The sequence below is a fragment of the Polypterus senegalus genome, chromosome 13, assembly GCF_016835505.1.
Source record: "Polypterus senegalus isolate Bchr_013 chromosome 13, ASM1683550v1, whole genome shotgun sequence".
NCBI classification, from domain to species: Eukaryota; Metazoa; Chordata; class Cladistia; order Polypteriformes; family Polypteridae; genus Polypterus; species Polypterus senegalus.
In genome coordinates, this window is record NC_053166.1 from 125831075 (window position 1) to 125847892 (window position 16818).

A 16818-nucleotide genomic window follows, 5' to 3' on the forward strand; every position below is an offset into this window, starting at 1 on the left:
CCATGTTAAATAGGTAGTGAAATGACTTTTTAGTCGCTGCACACACTGGTAACTGAGTGGCTTACTGCGAAACTGCATCTTCTAGAACGTTTCAAAAAGGAACTATTTTCTATACATTTTCATTTGTTTCTGTGGAGTTTATTTGTCTCTTTTGAGACATACTTTGATAAGCCACTGAGAGTCTTTCAAGCTGTTCTCACCAGTGAAAGGTGTTCAAGAAGCTGGTCCTCAATCCCTCTGTCTCTTAACTGTTATAGCTTAACTGTAATACATTAACCATCGCACTTATTTTTCAGTATGTCTTTGTTTTAGGTCAGCAAGCATCTAAGACACAGAGGGTTAGCATGGAAAATGTTTGGCAGATACTATTCTGCAGTAAACGATGTTGGGCTATGGGATGATGTGCAGAGAGCTATGACAAATAAATTCTGATTTATCAAAAAATATTATAGTTAAACATTGGGAAATATCTCTGAGTTATTTGTTTTCTTTCCGAGGCCTACAGTATTAGAATGTTTAGGGGTTGTCAGCCCTTTCCTCATTCAAAAACAAAGAACTGATATTGAAAATCAATCAGCATGCTTTCTAAGATGATCCTTCCGGCTAAGTCGGATTGCTTCAAAATTTGCAGCTGTCCAAGACTGATAATTTTAATAACTAAGAATATCTTGCAAAACAAATATATTTTTTGTAGTCCTCAGACAACAGTGCCTCGAGAAACCTGGTAGAACAACATAGATTATTTTGTTGGTATCTCTGCAGGAGATGAGCTTCATAATTGAGTTTTTGAAAATAATTTAAAAAAAAAAATAGCCGGCTACTGAAATTTGTTGTGGTCCTTTTAAAATGTGGTCTATTAATGCATTAATTTGGTGGTCCAGTGGTGTTGGAGGTCACTTTATGACTGGCAGACATATTAACACTCAAGCTTGGATGTGTTTTGTGATAAGCCAGCTTACCCATAGTGCAATAGATTGTTGCTCACCATCAAAGGTTCAAACTAAAAGATTAGAAAAATTCACTTAGAGTACGAAAAGGACTGACTTGGGTCGCATTGTAAAAATATTAAAGTAAAAATGTGCTGAAATTTATTTGAGGTATCACCATGTTATAAGAAATGTTCTAAGAGTGAATTTGTTTAGCCAAGTGTTGTTGTCCCAGTATCTACTGTATACTACATGATGTTTAGTTTATTTAATGGACTGTGCAGCTACCCTTGTCGTACTCTCAAGTATACATTTTTGCTGTGAATGTTTTTATATTGGTGTGAGATTTTTGTTTTTGTTACGTGTAATTTATTAATTATATTGTAACTATACTTTAAGTACAACATATGAGTGGATTATTTGCTTCAGATTCTCACAGCTGTTTGCGAAGAGACCTGCTACCTTCTTTCCAGGTTGACTAAATTCCCATTCCATGGTAAATCTCTGATGCTGGATGCTGCATTGTAAAATAAACACTGCATAAATGTTAGTTCTTCTAAGCTGACATTAACTCTTTATAGGGTTTGCTCTTGTGTCCTGTTAATTGGTACTATGAACATTAGCGGCCATGCCATCTGCACTTCAAAACAAGTAATCCACCTGAAGCTAAGCATGCTTGTGTCCAGATAGTACTTGGATGGGAGACCATCTAGGAGAAGCCTGGGTTGCTGCTGGAGGAGGTGTTGACAAGACCCTGTGATCTCTGTGTGGGTCTAAGTGCACTAACAGGGACACTGTGCTGGCACCTTTCCTTAAAAGAGATGAAAAACTAAGACCCTGATCAGGCCCGCCACCAGGGGGGGACAAATGGGACTCTGGTCTGGGGCCCTAATGGAAGGGGGCCCCTTCACGCTTGATTTTTTTTATGCTGATGTTGCGCACGTAGATATATATTCAGACAATTATTTAAGTTACATGTAATAGAAAAGTTAAATCATTTAGATTACAACAATACAAGTGAGTGTTTTAATAGCCGCACGCTCCACGCAAGTATATATCGTGCTTGTGTTGTTGAAGCACGCTTGTCAAAGGTGGCCGGCAGCGGCACGCTTCTCAAAGACAAAGGAGAGCCAATGCCGACGTCCTTGAACTTGACCTTGAGCAGTATGTTTGTTGTACAGGGTACGTGGATAATGGATGGACTTCGCCGCTGTAATTGAATTCTTCCATTTCACACACACAGGCGCTGTTCTGTCTCAGACAACAGCGATATTGTTGTGCACTATCGTGGATGTTGACGTGTATGGTGTAGCAGAAGTCCGTCTCCGTAGTTTGATAATTCATTCCCTTGGGTGTTTATTGTTGCTTTAAAAGCAGTGACGAGTGTGCGTTGGTTTTGTGTGTATCACTAAAGATTCTGGATCACCCAGATTTTTTGAAAACTTTGAAGTTTGATACAGCAAATTACCATACTGATTGTACACCATATAGATAACCCTAACTGTTAGTATATATTAAAATGTTCAGATGTTACTCCTATTCATTGCATTGATATAATTGTACCATTACACGATAATACATAGGCCTATCTCATTAATGTATTGTTTCAATTCCGCTACGAGCTTCTGTTAGCACTGGCTTTCCTTCTCGCAGTCAAACTTTGATGTGTGAGAAGGCTTAACTCATCAAGTATGGTATTCATAAATGCACCAACTAAAGTACATTTCGATCATTTTGTATACGTAATTTGAAGGTTTTGGCATGTGGGGACCCGGGGGAAGGCAGAGTGGCCCACACGTACCCAGTTTTCTGGGGCCCAAATATTTCTGGCGGCAGGCCTGCCCTGATTCTCTGTGGATATAAACAATCGCTGGGCATTCTTTGATGCCAAAGTACTGAATAAATTGCCTACCATAGCCTGACAATTGTTGCAAATGATTTTGGTGCATTTTGTCAAAGTAGAACTCTAGAAGTGTGGGGGTTTTTGAGATTAACCAGGTTTCTGCCTTAACCGGGTTACTTGCCTTATCCCAATTCTGTGTATGCATGTAAACGCACTGACCACTATTGCAATTAATATTTGACTACAATATTTGATGTTACAGTGCAATTCTCTTTCTCCATTTGCTTGCTTACCTTTTAATAAAATTCAGTGAAATAAACCAGAACACAGTCTTGCTAAATCTGTAACTGTGCAACATGCACATTACTTTTCCTTCTTTTTTGAGCATGATTTAGTTTGTTGTGTCCTGCTTTGTTTTCTTATGTTAAAGTCAGGTTTACTTTTTCGTTTATCTCAGCTCTCTGGTATTTTGTTTGCCTTGTTTGCTCTTTAGGATCTAGTTTATGGCAGACAAGCACTCATGTTTCACTACATATGAACAGATGAGCAAGACAAACAGGTTTTCTATGAGATCTTTTTTCTTTTCAGGCTTTTGGTAGCATGGGTCACTGCTAAATAGTCAATAGTGGCATGTTTTGTGTTTTATTTTTATGTTACTGCTGGTTGTGACAGCTGGGTATTCGAACTTGAAACAACACAATAATAGATTGTGTAACACTTTAGTTTAGGCACTGCAGAAATGCATCTATTATTCATTTATTTGCATGTAACAAGACCTTAACAAAGGCTTCTTTTTGGTGTTAAAGATTCTTACAAATCCTCACTAAAGAGGTTATTCATCTCTGTGCAGCGTGGCATTTGATATGATGGTAAAATTACTCATGAACATGAATGATTCACAGGCCATATATTAAAGAATTCAAATATCAATATTCAAGAGAAATTCATCTCACTTATGATACTTCTGACCATTCCATAGCGAAGTTATTTTAGTAGGCCACATTGCACAGATGACTAACCACTTGTAAGTGTCATTAAGACCAAAAGATGCCTTTCTTAAATTCTTCATACTTAAGAGTAAATGAGTAATAGATGCATTTTTGCAATGCCTAACCTAAAGTGTTACCACAGATTGTGTAGATAATGAACTTAATTACAAGGAATAGCATGGCTGTTCAAAACACAAGATCTTTGCTTTAGTATCCAATGCCAGTGGCTAAATGGGGTGAAGCTAAAGGCTGAAAGCATTACACATTTGTGGGCTCCACTCCGAGTTTCAGTAATCTTGATGAGACATCTTGTGTTTAAATTATTATGCAGTTTATTTCACTATCTTGAGCTGCCTTATTTTGTTTTTGCCTGGTTTGTATACAACTTTATGAAAGTTCTAGCAATAAAAAGCACTCGATAAAAACATGTGTTGATTAATTAATTGATAAGGTTCAGGACAACACAAAGTGTAGTGAGGTTAAGAGGTTATATGTATCTATTACTGTTGCATAAAGGATGAGAAATTGAGCGACTGCTGATCTGCATATTTTAAAGATTTCTTTTGACCTTTAATGGATTAGAGTGCACCTATTACACTAGAAACAAAACACAACATTTGTTTTAAAGTTTAAGTAACTGACATAAATTACACAGAATGTTTAATATAAATTAAAAAAATGAAATCTCTTGGGAGAAATGTTCATCACTTAGGAAAACATTCTACTGTCAATCAGCTCTCAGAGATACCAGGCTTCACTTTCTGACTTCTTAAAAATAAATAGTCCATTTCATTTTCTTTTTTTTTTTCTTTGCTGCAGAGGTTCCTGATGTGTCTGTAGTTTGAACAAGCCAACTGTTATTGCATTTGTAAGAATGCACCAGACATTCATGTGTTAAAAAGAAAAAAAAACAAAGCTCCTATAATTGAATGAAGAATTACTCAAGGAACAGCACTAGGCAGAATCATTTGACATTTCTGACAGCCCTCAGCAAGAAATGGACAGAAGGTGAAATATTCATCCAAAAGAAAGTTGTTATCTCCGTGACAAAAGGTCAGTAAAGTGTTGTTGTGACAACGCCGTCAAATCTGGCTTTTTTTGTCTTTGTTCCCATCAGTTTCCTTTAGGGAATGTTCACCCGAACACATCTACATATACTGCATTATGCTTTTGTTTTCCTTAAAACTGACTGTATTTTTTCACTGTATCATTCAATATGAAAATAATAAGTTGATAATTGGGAATTATGATGGCAAAATATAAAATAGTTCTTGAGAAATAAAATAGAGAATGAAAAATTTTAAATGTAGCATAGATGCCAAATTAATTTTAAATGCACTGAAATAGTTACATTCTGTGGATTCACATCAAGTAAATATTAATTTAAAGTAGCAACAGTACTGTAAAAAAATAATAATAAATGACACAGTGAAATCATTTGTTTATTATATTATTTATGAATCTCTCACCCCAACTTAGAAGCCAGGTCACCTGAGCATTGGTGTGCTGAGCTGTTGAAGCCTTTATCAGCGCGTGAGAAATGTGCTTAGCCAATTGCAAGAGCCAAAGTGGAAAGTTTAGGCTCTAGTGGGCAAACTAAGGTGGAAGAAGCAAGGACTTCATGGAAATCAAAAACCAGGTACTGTATATAATAAAATGGTTACTTTTTTATCTATTGTCCAAAAGTGTGATTTAAAAAAAAACTGATGGTCAAAGACAAAGAAATACAATTCAGAAGGCTGGCAGTTATATTCAAAAGACAGGTAAAACATATCCCAAAAAAGACATGTCATGATTGTCTCTTTGTTTTTTAGTGTATTGTTTTTTTTCTAAATGGCTATTTTTGCCCCTACTCCCTTATTTGTTTTATATTCACATTTTGTTTTTACTACTTGTAATTTTGCCAAAATTCCTTTCACTATAATTATGTGTCTAGGGTTTTCAGGTGTGACCTGACCAGGGGCCTCATGTATAAATGGTGCGTACGCACAAAAACGTTGCGTACTCCCGTTTCCATGCTCAAATTCTGATGTATACAACCTAAACTTGGCGCAAAGCCACGCACATTTTCACGGTAGCTCCAACCCTGGCGTACGCTAGCTCTCTGCTCGGTTTTGCAAACTGGTGGCACCCAGCGTCAAAGCAGTGCTACTGTTCCAGTGTGGTTTCTTTTTTAGATCCACATCCCTGACGCGGCTTTATCATATACACTGAAATTAACCGCATGTTGTTTATTAGTTTAAGGCATCTGATTGTAATTAACCTGTAACAATATAATGGTCCACAGAATAGTCAAACTATTCCAAATACCATGGCTGCGTTAGTGTTGTTACTCTCACTGCACCTTCTTTTTCTTCTTTCAGCTGCTCCCGTTAGCGGTTGCCACAGTAGATCATCTTTTTTTATATTACTCTCACTGCACTAGTAATTTAAAGATTTTAAGATGAAATTTATGATGTTCTATTTTAATGACAAAATAAACTATTTGATTAAAGTGGAAATTTCGAGATTAAAGTTCACATTTCGAGCTTTTTTCCCACTGTGTGCCTATTTTTGTTTCTTTTCTCTGTGCACTAATAAGCTTCCATATGACACTCAGATGGTGGGCTACGACTCGCCTTTACACGGCGACTTTGATATCTGACAACTTCTTCTTTTCACTTTGTGAACTTGAACTTTTGAGTTTCTCCAACACTCTATGTTACTCAATCAACTTCCTTTTGTTGTTTATATCACTGCTTAAACCAACAAATAGTATGTTTTTCCTTGCCTCCATTTGGTATTCATTGAAATTCTTCTAATTCCCCTGTGCTTTTGCCATTGTCTTTTCAAAGAACACTGAGCTTAAGAACTATTTATATGGATTTGCATATTCAAAGAGGTATAATTCTGGGAGGAGTTGGGGAGTGGCAGTAGGCACAAGCACTTGCATTACTTTTCAACGTAGAAGTTGGCAACCACACAGATTTATGCATCTGTATTTTTTCGTACATACGCACATTTCCACTTTTGTCTGTACGCCATGTTTTAGTGTGAATTCTATACATGATGTTATGCATGAGGCCCCTGGTCTTTACATACATCTGTTGACCTTGGATCTTTACTGGAGTCTTCATTCTAATATAGCTGTTTCTCTCTATTTCTCTCCTGAAGTTTGGATTTTGTTTTTTGGATATTGTATGTTTTGATTCTTTGGTTCATGACGTTTGCTCTCACTTCAGGGTTTTATTACCAGATAACCGATTTGAATTTTGCTCTTTTTGAGTTGTCTGTTTGAGACAGCCTTTTGTATTTTCTCTTTTCATTTTTTGTATTACCTCTTTTCATTTTTGAATTCTCTTTTGAGTTATATTTTTGAATACTGCTTAGTTAAACAATCATTAGTAATTAGGGTTCCCCTCTCCCTTATCAGTTTTATTGCCTTTGACACCTATGGACCACAAAGCCAAATATTTCATTTTGCCAGGCAATTATTTGAGCTGGTTTAGGAATGAGTAGCAAATGAAGAAGGCAGAGGGACACAAGCTGGATTTAAAAGGTTGACTGTGCCAGTCGGTGGACGTCTCCACATGCTGAGGACACTGAAAAGCGGGATCAGAGGAGGGGTCGATTTTAGAAGGAAGCACAGAGGTTCAGGAGTGACTTTAAGTGATGCATCTGATATTTTTAATCTTTGATATTAACCTATTTATTGGAACATGTACTTAATTGAATTTTAGCCTCCACAGATACATTATTTTTACCAAGGATTATTTTTATTTTTATTAAAAGACTTGCACAGCACTTTTGCACATTGTTTTGCGGTTGGAAAATAAACAGGACTAACTGCAGATTTACACCTTCCTATTTCTTCATGAGTTGTGTCATCGTTGCCCAGTGCATCTCGGTTCATAACTATCAATGTCCCATTTCAAGGGAGTGATACCAGCTGTGGGGAACCTGGGCATCATACTGCCAGGGCCTACTTGAGTGAAAACCTAACTCTCATTAAGAGAAATTATGGAGTTGTTTTATCCACCAAGAGATGAAGGAAGATGAGCATCTGGTCCTGTTTAAATGTCATGTAATGGCCCTGCCCGCTGACACCATGTGATTAAAGAAAGCAAGATAAAAATAACTTCTCAATACTTTTTCTACTTAATAATAAACAATGGAAGCTGATCCCTGGTAATTCAATACCCACATTAAACTTAGAACACACATACTGTATTACAATGTATAATACAGTATAACAGTTGTGTACTGTTATGAATTAGGAGTCCCAAGACACATAAGTTCCAAAAAGCAATTCCAAAGACACCGCCTAGGGGGGAATACGCTGCTAAACCCCGGCTAGATAAATGGGCACACATAAATTCTTTCAAAAAATAAAAAATGTTTTATTTTTCACAAAATTATCTGTCATAACAGTGAAGCTCCATGGAGCAAAAGATTGCCCTAAACCACAGCGGCAATCCTGTGCATAGTCCCAATACACAATCCAATGGTCAAGTCAAAAACAGCAAAAGTTCAAAAGTTCACAAAAACACACGAAAAGCACAAGGCACAGCAACACAGAATAATTAACCCACTGCAGAGCACATTCACATTGAACTACCGGGAACTATGGGAGACCCTTCTGAATTTATAGGGCAGAGAGTAGTTTCTGATAGTTATTGGCAGGTGACCTCACCTCTTGGTGGACAACCCACAAAACGCATGGGTTATAACACAGGTAGCTTAAACACAAGAGCAAAAACAAAGAACAATGTACATAAACAACAAAAGCAACATTAGCATAAATAAATGACACAAAAATGAACAAACAAGACAAGATAATGGGGTGTTCGTCTTCATTCGATGACTTGGCTTAACAGAGCACCCAGGCCGGTATCTGAGGCATCGGTCTGGAGAATAAAAGGACTAGAGAAGTCAGGTAATTTTAATATTTGGAAGCAGAAGTCAGGGCCTTTTTTAAGTCACTAAACGCAGCAGCAGCCTTGGGATTTCATACCACCGAATTAGGGGCCTTCTTCTTTGTCAAATCCGTTCGCTCGGAGAAGCAGGGAACAAACTGGTGGTAGTACCCAGCTAAGCCCAAGAAAGCCTGCACTTGCCTGTTTGTTAGCGGCCGGGGCCAATTGCTTATGGCAGCTATTTTGGACCACTGTGGTTTGATCTGTCCTCCGCCCACCACATAGTCTAGATACTTAGCCTTGGTCAATCCAAAATTACACTTTTGTGGATTGATCCGGAGTATGTCCTGAAGGGACATCTCTCACATACAGTAGGTGTTCTTACCAGATGTGGAAAAATATGATGATATTGTCAAGATAGGCAGTACTATAGGCATTATGGGGCTGGAGCAGTCGGTCTACCAGACGTTGGAAGGTCGCCGGAGCCCCGTGCAGCCCAAAGGGAAGAACTCGATACTGCCAGTGGCCACTAGAGGTACTAAATGCATTTTTTTCCTTTGCTGTCTCGGTCAAGGGAATTTGCCAAAATCCTTTCATCATGTCCAGGGTAGAGAGGTAGCAGGCGTCTCCCAGATGTTCTAGCATGTCGTCCACCTGAGGCATAGGATATGCATTGAAACAGGAAATTTAGTTAAGCCGGCAGAAGTCATTACAAAAGCACCAACTCCTGTCCAGCTTAGGTATTAAGATGATCGGGCTGGACCAGGGACTATGGCTGGCCTCTATCACTCCCATCTCCAGCATCTGACCTATTTATAACTCCACCTCTGCCCTCTTAGCCTCAGGGAGTTGATAGGGATGCTCTCGCACCACCACTCCTGGTTCTGTGATAATATCATGGGTTATGAGTGAAGTGCGGCCTGGCTGAGATCCGATAACCCCTTCCACCAAACTCATTATTTCTGCTATCTCGCACTTTTGTTGAGGAGTGAGCTTGTCCCCATAATTTAAGTTTTCGGCGTCCATAAATAAGAAAATAGCTTAAGCCACCTTTGCCTCCTGGGAAGCAAGGTCTACCAATGGCTTTAGTAGGTTGACGTGGTAGATCCATTCCTTAGAATGCCAATTGGGTTGATAGATTAGATAATCCACCAATCCTTTCCATTTGCATACATCAAATGGGCCCTGCCAGTTGGCTAGGAGCTTGGAATGGCTTGTAGGGATAAGCACCATGACTCGGTCGCTGGGGCAGAACTCTCGGAGGCGGGAGTTCCGGTTGAACAACTGGGCCTGTGCACGCTGTGCCCCTTCTAAATGCTCCCAGACAGCCTGTCTTAGACGCTCGAAAACGATCCCTAAGCTCGGCTACGTGTACCAGTATACTTCAGTAAGGTGGTTGTACCTCGTCTTCCCAGCCCTCCCGAATGAAATTGAGGAGACCTTGGGGTTGTATCTTGTACAGGAGTTCGAAGGGCGAAAACCCTGTTGAGGCTTGAGGGACTTCCCAGAAGGCAAAGAGGACTAGAGGAAGGAACTGGTCCCAATCTTTCCTGTCCGTCCGGACCACCTTTCTCAGCATCTTTTTGAGCATTTGGTTGAAACGCTCGACTAATTTGTCTGTTTGGGGGTGGTATACAGATGTTCTGAGTTGGCAGATCCGGAGCATATTAGCCACCCCGTTGAATGTTTGTGACATGAAGGGTGTCACTTGATCCATGAGGATTTCTTTGGGAATGCCTACTCGCGAAAAAACCCAGATAAGCTCCCAGGCTATTACTTTTGATGTAGCCACTCGCAGTGGGATGGCTTCTGGATATCGGGTGGCATAATCAACCATGATCAGAACATACTTATGTGCCCTAGGGGAGCGTTCAAGGGGTCCCACAATGTCTAGGCCTATTCTCTCAAACAGGATATCAATTATGGGCAGGGGAATGAGAGGGGCACGATCCTTCCTAAGAATGTGAGTGAGCTGACATTCAGGGCAGGACCTGCAAAATCGACGCTCCTCCTTGTGCACACTAGGCCAATAAAAGCGTGCTGTTACACGCTCAAGGGTTTTTGCAGGGCCTAACTGATCCCCCCCCCCCCACCCCCCCAACAAATGAGTGTGGGCCAGTTCACATATTTCGCATCGGAAAGAGCGGGGAACCAGGAGTTGGCTGCATATTCCGTTATGGTTTTCAACCACCTGATATAACAGATCATTCTCAATGACAACGTGAGGCATGGGTGAGGTGGAATCTTTGGAGGGGTGTCCGTTTACGGCCACTACTGCATTTCTAGCATGTTTTAATGAGTCGTCGTTCCACTGCTCCCATCTAAAAGAGGAAGGGGATGGAACCGGACTGATATGTCAGCTAATTATTGGGGGTAGTGCTCAACTGAGGCAGCAGTCATGGTAGGTAGGGGGAGGTTATCTTCGGCCTCTGGCCCCTCCTCTGCAGGCTCCCGATCTGCAGGATCGCACTGAGTAGCCAACATGTAACCTGTTCTCCTGCATGGCTGGGGCTACTCCTTAGACGAGCAGCTCTCGTCCATATCCTGGGGTGAGGAACCGATCAGACATGGCTCTGTCCGCTCTGAGTTATTTTGGGACCAGTCTTTTCCCAATATTATGGCATATGGAGGCTTCGGGAGCACCACCACGTGCTTTCATGGCAAATGTCCACGGACTAGGAGCCAACAAATCATGGTGGGGTACTCCTTAATCTCACTGTGAATACAGGTAAGACTGGTCATTTTATTATAATACTGTCCTGAGCGGACATAGAGGGCAGCAACGACAGTCACATTGCTTCTCATATCATAGAGTGCTCGGACTAGGTGTCCGTTCAGTCTGGCCGGGCCTGTGAATGGAGAAGCGAGAGGGTTAAATGCGACCACAGAACAGTACCTGCCAGCTTCAGTCCAAGCACAGTCCATCTGGTCACCTCCCGTGAGGCAAATTGCCACTGTATGCCCTGGTTCGCCGCAGCAGTAACAATGTAGTGGAAAGGGGGACCTCTCCCTTTTTCTGGGTGGGTTCTCTGGGTTTTGGCTGGAGCGGATTTGATGTCATTCTTCCGGTCGCTCAGTTCAACTGGCAGATTGGTGGCGTTCAATTATTTCCATGAGGGTTTTCATATCTTCCGACGCCCATGCATGACAAGTGGAATCCAGTTGTGATATCAGCTGTCACGCTGCATCCTTGACAAGGTACAAGTCTGGCATTCTTATAGAGCACCACTACTGTATTGTACTCGGGTGTACTGACTGTAGCCCATCTGATATTTTCCACATGTTATGTTAGCCTCTGTCAGTCTCTTTCCTCAATGTTCTATTTCTGATCTGAGGATGCTGTTGGATAGACATTTTTGGTTGGCAGCCCATTTGGGAAACACTTGGGACACCGTCATATGGGAAACCTCAGCTTGTCTTGATACACTCATGCCAACACATCTGATATCTATTACCATGCCACAGTCAATTTTTCTTAAATTTGTTTTTTGCCCATTCTCCCTCTGAGTCACACACAATCACAGTTCTGCCTACTAAACAGCATTGCCTGCGCTTTTTGAGCTGATACATGATAAGAGCAAGTGTATTAAGTAAGGAGCCAGCCTTTGTACTTGTTAAGCCTGATACTCAAAAAAGAAGACAAATTTAAAAAATCCATTAATGTAGATATTAAAACTGAGCTGGGAATTCAAATATTTATTTTGCCACTCAACCTAAATTTCCTTAATATTTTAAAATTAGTCCTTTGCCATGTGGCAGGCCTTTGACAGCCTGTGTGATCATGTTTACTGTCTTTCCCTAGTCCTGCATGGTTATTTTACTTGTACCCATAATTTACCACCACACTCTTCTTTTCAAACTCAAACTAACTATAGAAGGGCAAAATGTATGCTTATTATAGAAAAATAGCATTTAGCTTGTGTAAGTACCGGTCAGGATTATCCAGCATTCTGCATAGGAGAAAAGGAGAAAGGATGCCAGAATAGAAGGACAGCGAGATGGACTGGCATCCTATCTGGGATAGGTATGGGACCCTTATCCAGACAGGTGGATAAAATTAAGGAGCTATGGGGGAAGGCTCCTATTCTGGAATATGTTTATTCTTAATCTGCTATATGGCAGCATCTCAGGACCTCGGCAACCATGTGGACACTTGTGGGGCATGATGGAAGTAGTAGTACTATGAGTCAGCCCTGCTGGATCCTGTGGATAACACCAGGTGGTGCTGCAGGGATTCATGATCTGTGTTTATCAGGGTTTATTCTTAATTCCATCAGTACTCCCAGGCTAAATAAAAAAGGAAGTTGTCCAGCCTCTTTCAACTGACGTGGAATTGGGAGATGGAGGGCAAGTCTTGCCTGGAGGAGAGTACAGGTAGTCATCGACTTATAACCATGTTCTGTTTCGACGGACCAGTCGTTAGTCTATCTAAACGTAAAATCGACTGGTATATGTATTCAAACCTGACCATATGTATAGTACTATATAATAAGTCTTGTAAGTCATATTATTTATTTTACATCTTTTTTATCATCATTCTTAGCATGTTGTGTACATTTTCTATTATTTATTTTTTGAAAATAAATTTGTTATTATTTTGTTTTATTATTACTGTTGGTCACATAAGTGTCAAAACTTAAACAGCTTCATCGAATCCTTTCTTTGTGTGTGCTATGTTATGTCAACAGTGTGAGCCTCTCCCAGTGTTCATTGTGTTAACTGTTAGAGGAGACAGGAGTTGTACCAGCAGAGTCTGAGCACTCATATGTTTTCTGCTTTAACATTTCAGCCTTAATAATAAACATTAATAGATAAAGGAGTTCAGTGTGCTTTCATTACCCCTTAATGGCGGTTTGCACAAAGTGGCACAAGTTGAGTCCCAACACAGAAGCTTTGGCGGTTCAAAGCCAGAGCACAGCAGTACAGTGCATGCAGTAAACACCAGCTACAATGGGATAACGTAAAGTCACATGCGATCACATTCACTTTCTTTCACCCTCCATACTGCTTAATGTCCTTCATTTTTGTATCGAGACAAATTGCTTTTTTCTCTGTAATTGTAAGACAAATGTAACTGAACATAGTCAAAAGCACTGCAGGTAATAAACTGAGATTGAGGTGAACAAATCACGGCATACGGAGCTGGCATGGCAAAAACTGTCATTTGCCCGTGAGACGCGGTAGCGGTTGTAAGTCAAATGGTCGTAAGATGCATAGGTCGAGAGTTGATGACTACCTGTAGAGGAGAATTAATATGGGAGTTGTGATTGTTTTGAAGAAAGGACCTGAAATTGTATTTGTGAATAACAAAATTCACTTTATTTGCACCCTTGGCTGTGTACATGCACTTATATTGGGAGTCTGGGGATCACGTGCCCCCGATGGACACTCTTAACTTTTAGTGCAGGTTTACGATTGCACATACAAGTAGTAGAAGAGACAGAATTCATACACATCATCCTCAAAAATAATCATCTCTTGAACATTTTAGTGAAGTAGCAAATAGATAAATCTGCTAGCCAGTGCTAAGGTCTTGGCCAGGATTGCCAGGTCCTTAAAAAATGTTCAGTTCAAGAACAGCTTAAAAATAGCAAATCTATCCAAAAAAATACCTTGCTGTTTAAAAAGAAGATACAGTCCAAAAACACAACCTACAAAAGCTAATTTTTTTTCCCCATGGATGAGAAAACTGTGGACATAGCAACACTTCATGTAGCAAAAGATGTTTCGAATTGGAAAGGAATATTCAGTGGCTGGATGGCTAGCTGATACAAGATGGCATCAAACATTAAGCAACATAACTTTCTTAATAAAACTGCACTGATAATACTATTTTTTCTTTCATTTCTCTGTTTTTCTGTTGTTGTGGGGTGTACGTGTCCAGGAAAGGTAATTTATTATTCTTATTATAATCTTTTTATATTGATGGGTAAGTTAATACTGGAAACACCTAAATTATTAGCCTTGATTTTCCCGTTGTCACACATGCGTGAATGAACCAAGTGAAGGTAATGACCCACCAGGCCAGGGGGTGGCAGAGTGCGCTAAACCTACTTTTGTTGTCTCTGCAGGCCAAATATGGGAAAACCTCTCCTGATTCAACATTGATGACATAACTTTCTGGTTTCCGGTGCCAAGGATGATGCCACTTCCGGTTCTGGCGGCAAGAATGACACCACTTCCATTCTGGGTGCCAAGAATAATGTCACTTCTGGTTCTGGTACCAAGAAATGATGTCACTTCCGGTTCCGGCTATCAATGACATCACATCTGATTTTGGCCTTTAAAGCCGCCATATTTCTCAAACCAGATCAGTTCATTTTGGAACTCGAACCGTGCACATCAGTGCTCTATATATGGGTGGCTGCTCCAAACCTTTTTATATGTGTTGAGACTAATTCTTTTACAACATACAACCCATGACATCAAGCACAAAAATCAAATCAAGCAATATGGCCAAGGTTGGCAGCCTTAGCTTCAAAACAGAGCAAGCAAGAATACCTCTACAGGAGCCAAGGGAAAGCCATTTAAAATGCAAATCATGATTATGAACATGGAGAAAGCTAATAAGCTTTTAGCAACAAATTCACAAGCAAGAAGTGCAAGCGCAATCTCGGTAATTACTAACACGAATGGAGATAAAATCATCGAACACAAAAATATAATGTGCACTTTTAGAGACTACTATAAATCCCTATATACTACTGAGTTTAAAGAAGACAATATACAATCTAATGCATTTCTGGATAAATTACAGATACCACAAATTGACGCTATTAGTGTGGAGGAGCTCGATAAACCTCTGTCATTATCAGAATTACTGGATGCTATAAAGTCACTCCAAGGTGGAAAAGCAGCAGGCCCTGATGGCTACCCTGCAGAGTTTTACAAGAAATTCTCCGCTCAGCTAGCTCCCTCCTATTAGCAACATTTACAGAAGCCAGAGATAACCAATCTCTTCCACAAACCTTTCGCCAAGCACTAATCACTGTCTTTCCAAAACAAAATAAGGACTTATTACAATGTGCATCATACAGACCAATTTCACTTCTGAATAACGACGTTAAAATACTCTCTAAAATCATAGCTAGAAGGATGGAGAAAGTGCTCCCTCAATAATATCACAAGACCAAACTGGATTTATTAGGGGCCGACACTTATCTTCAAATCTTCGACGCCTGTTTAATGTAATATACTCACCAACTAAATCAAACACCCCAGAAATATTATTATCATTGGATGCAGAAAAGCATTCGACATGATTGAATGGAAATACCTTTTTACTATTTTGGAGAAGTTTGGGTTTGGCCCGAACATTTGTGCATGGATTAAATTACTGTATACTAACCCAGAAGCTTCAGTTTGCATCAATAACATTTGCTCAGACTACTTTAAACTAGAGCGTGGCACAAGACAAGGATGCCCTTTGTCACCACTGCTGTTTGCAATTGCCATTGAACCACTGGCAATACATTGTCGAAATACTGATCAGATAAAGGGGATTAGCAGAGAAGGACTGGAACAGAAAATCTCATTATATGCAGATGACATGGTACTGTATATATCGGACCCAGAAAATTCTGTGCCTGCAGTCTTAGCAGCACTCACAGAATTTCAAAAGCTCTCTGGTCTCAGAATTAATCTGAATAAAAGTGTACTCTTTCCGGTGAATTCGCAAGCATATAATATTAGATTAGACACCCTTCCTTTTATCATTGCAGAACAGTTTAAATACCTCGGGTAAACATCACAAGTAAACATAAAGCTCTTTATCAAAAAATTTCGTCGTCTGTATGGAAAAAATTAAACAAGACTTGCATAGATGGTCAACCCTTCATCTCACACTAGCTGGAAGAATTAACACTGTTAAGATGAATATTCTTCCTAAGCTCCTTTTTTTATTTCAAAACATACCAATATACATTAATAAATCGTTCTTTAAGCAATTAGATTCAACAATAACCTCATTTATTTGGAATTCTAAACATCCACGCATCAAAAGAGCGACCCTACAAAGACAAAAGGCAGAAGGCGGCATGGCTCTACCTAACTTCCAGTTTTATTACTGGGCGCAAATATACAGTCGATAAGAACCTGGACACAAATAGAAGAACATACACAGGCATGGACCGCAATAGAAGTAAAATCCTGCAGTACTTCTTTGT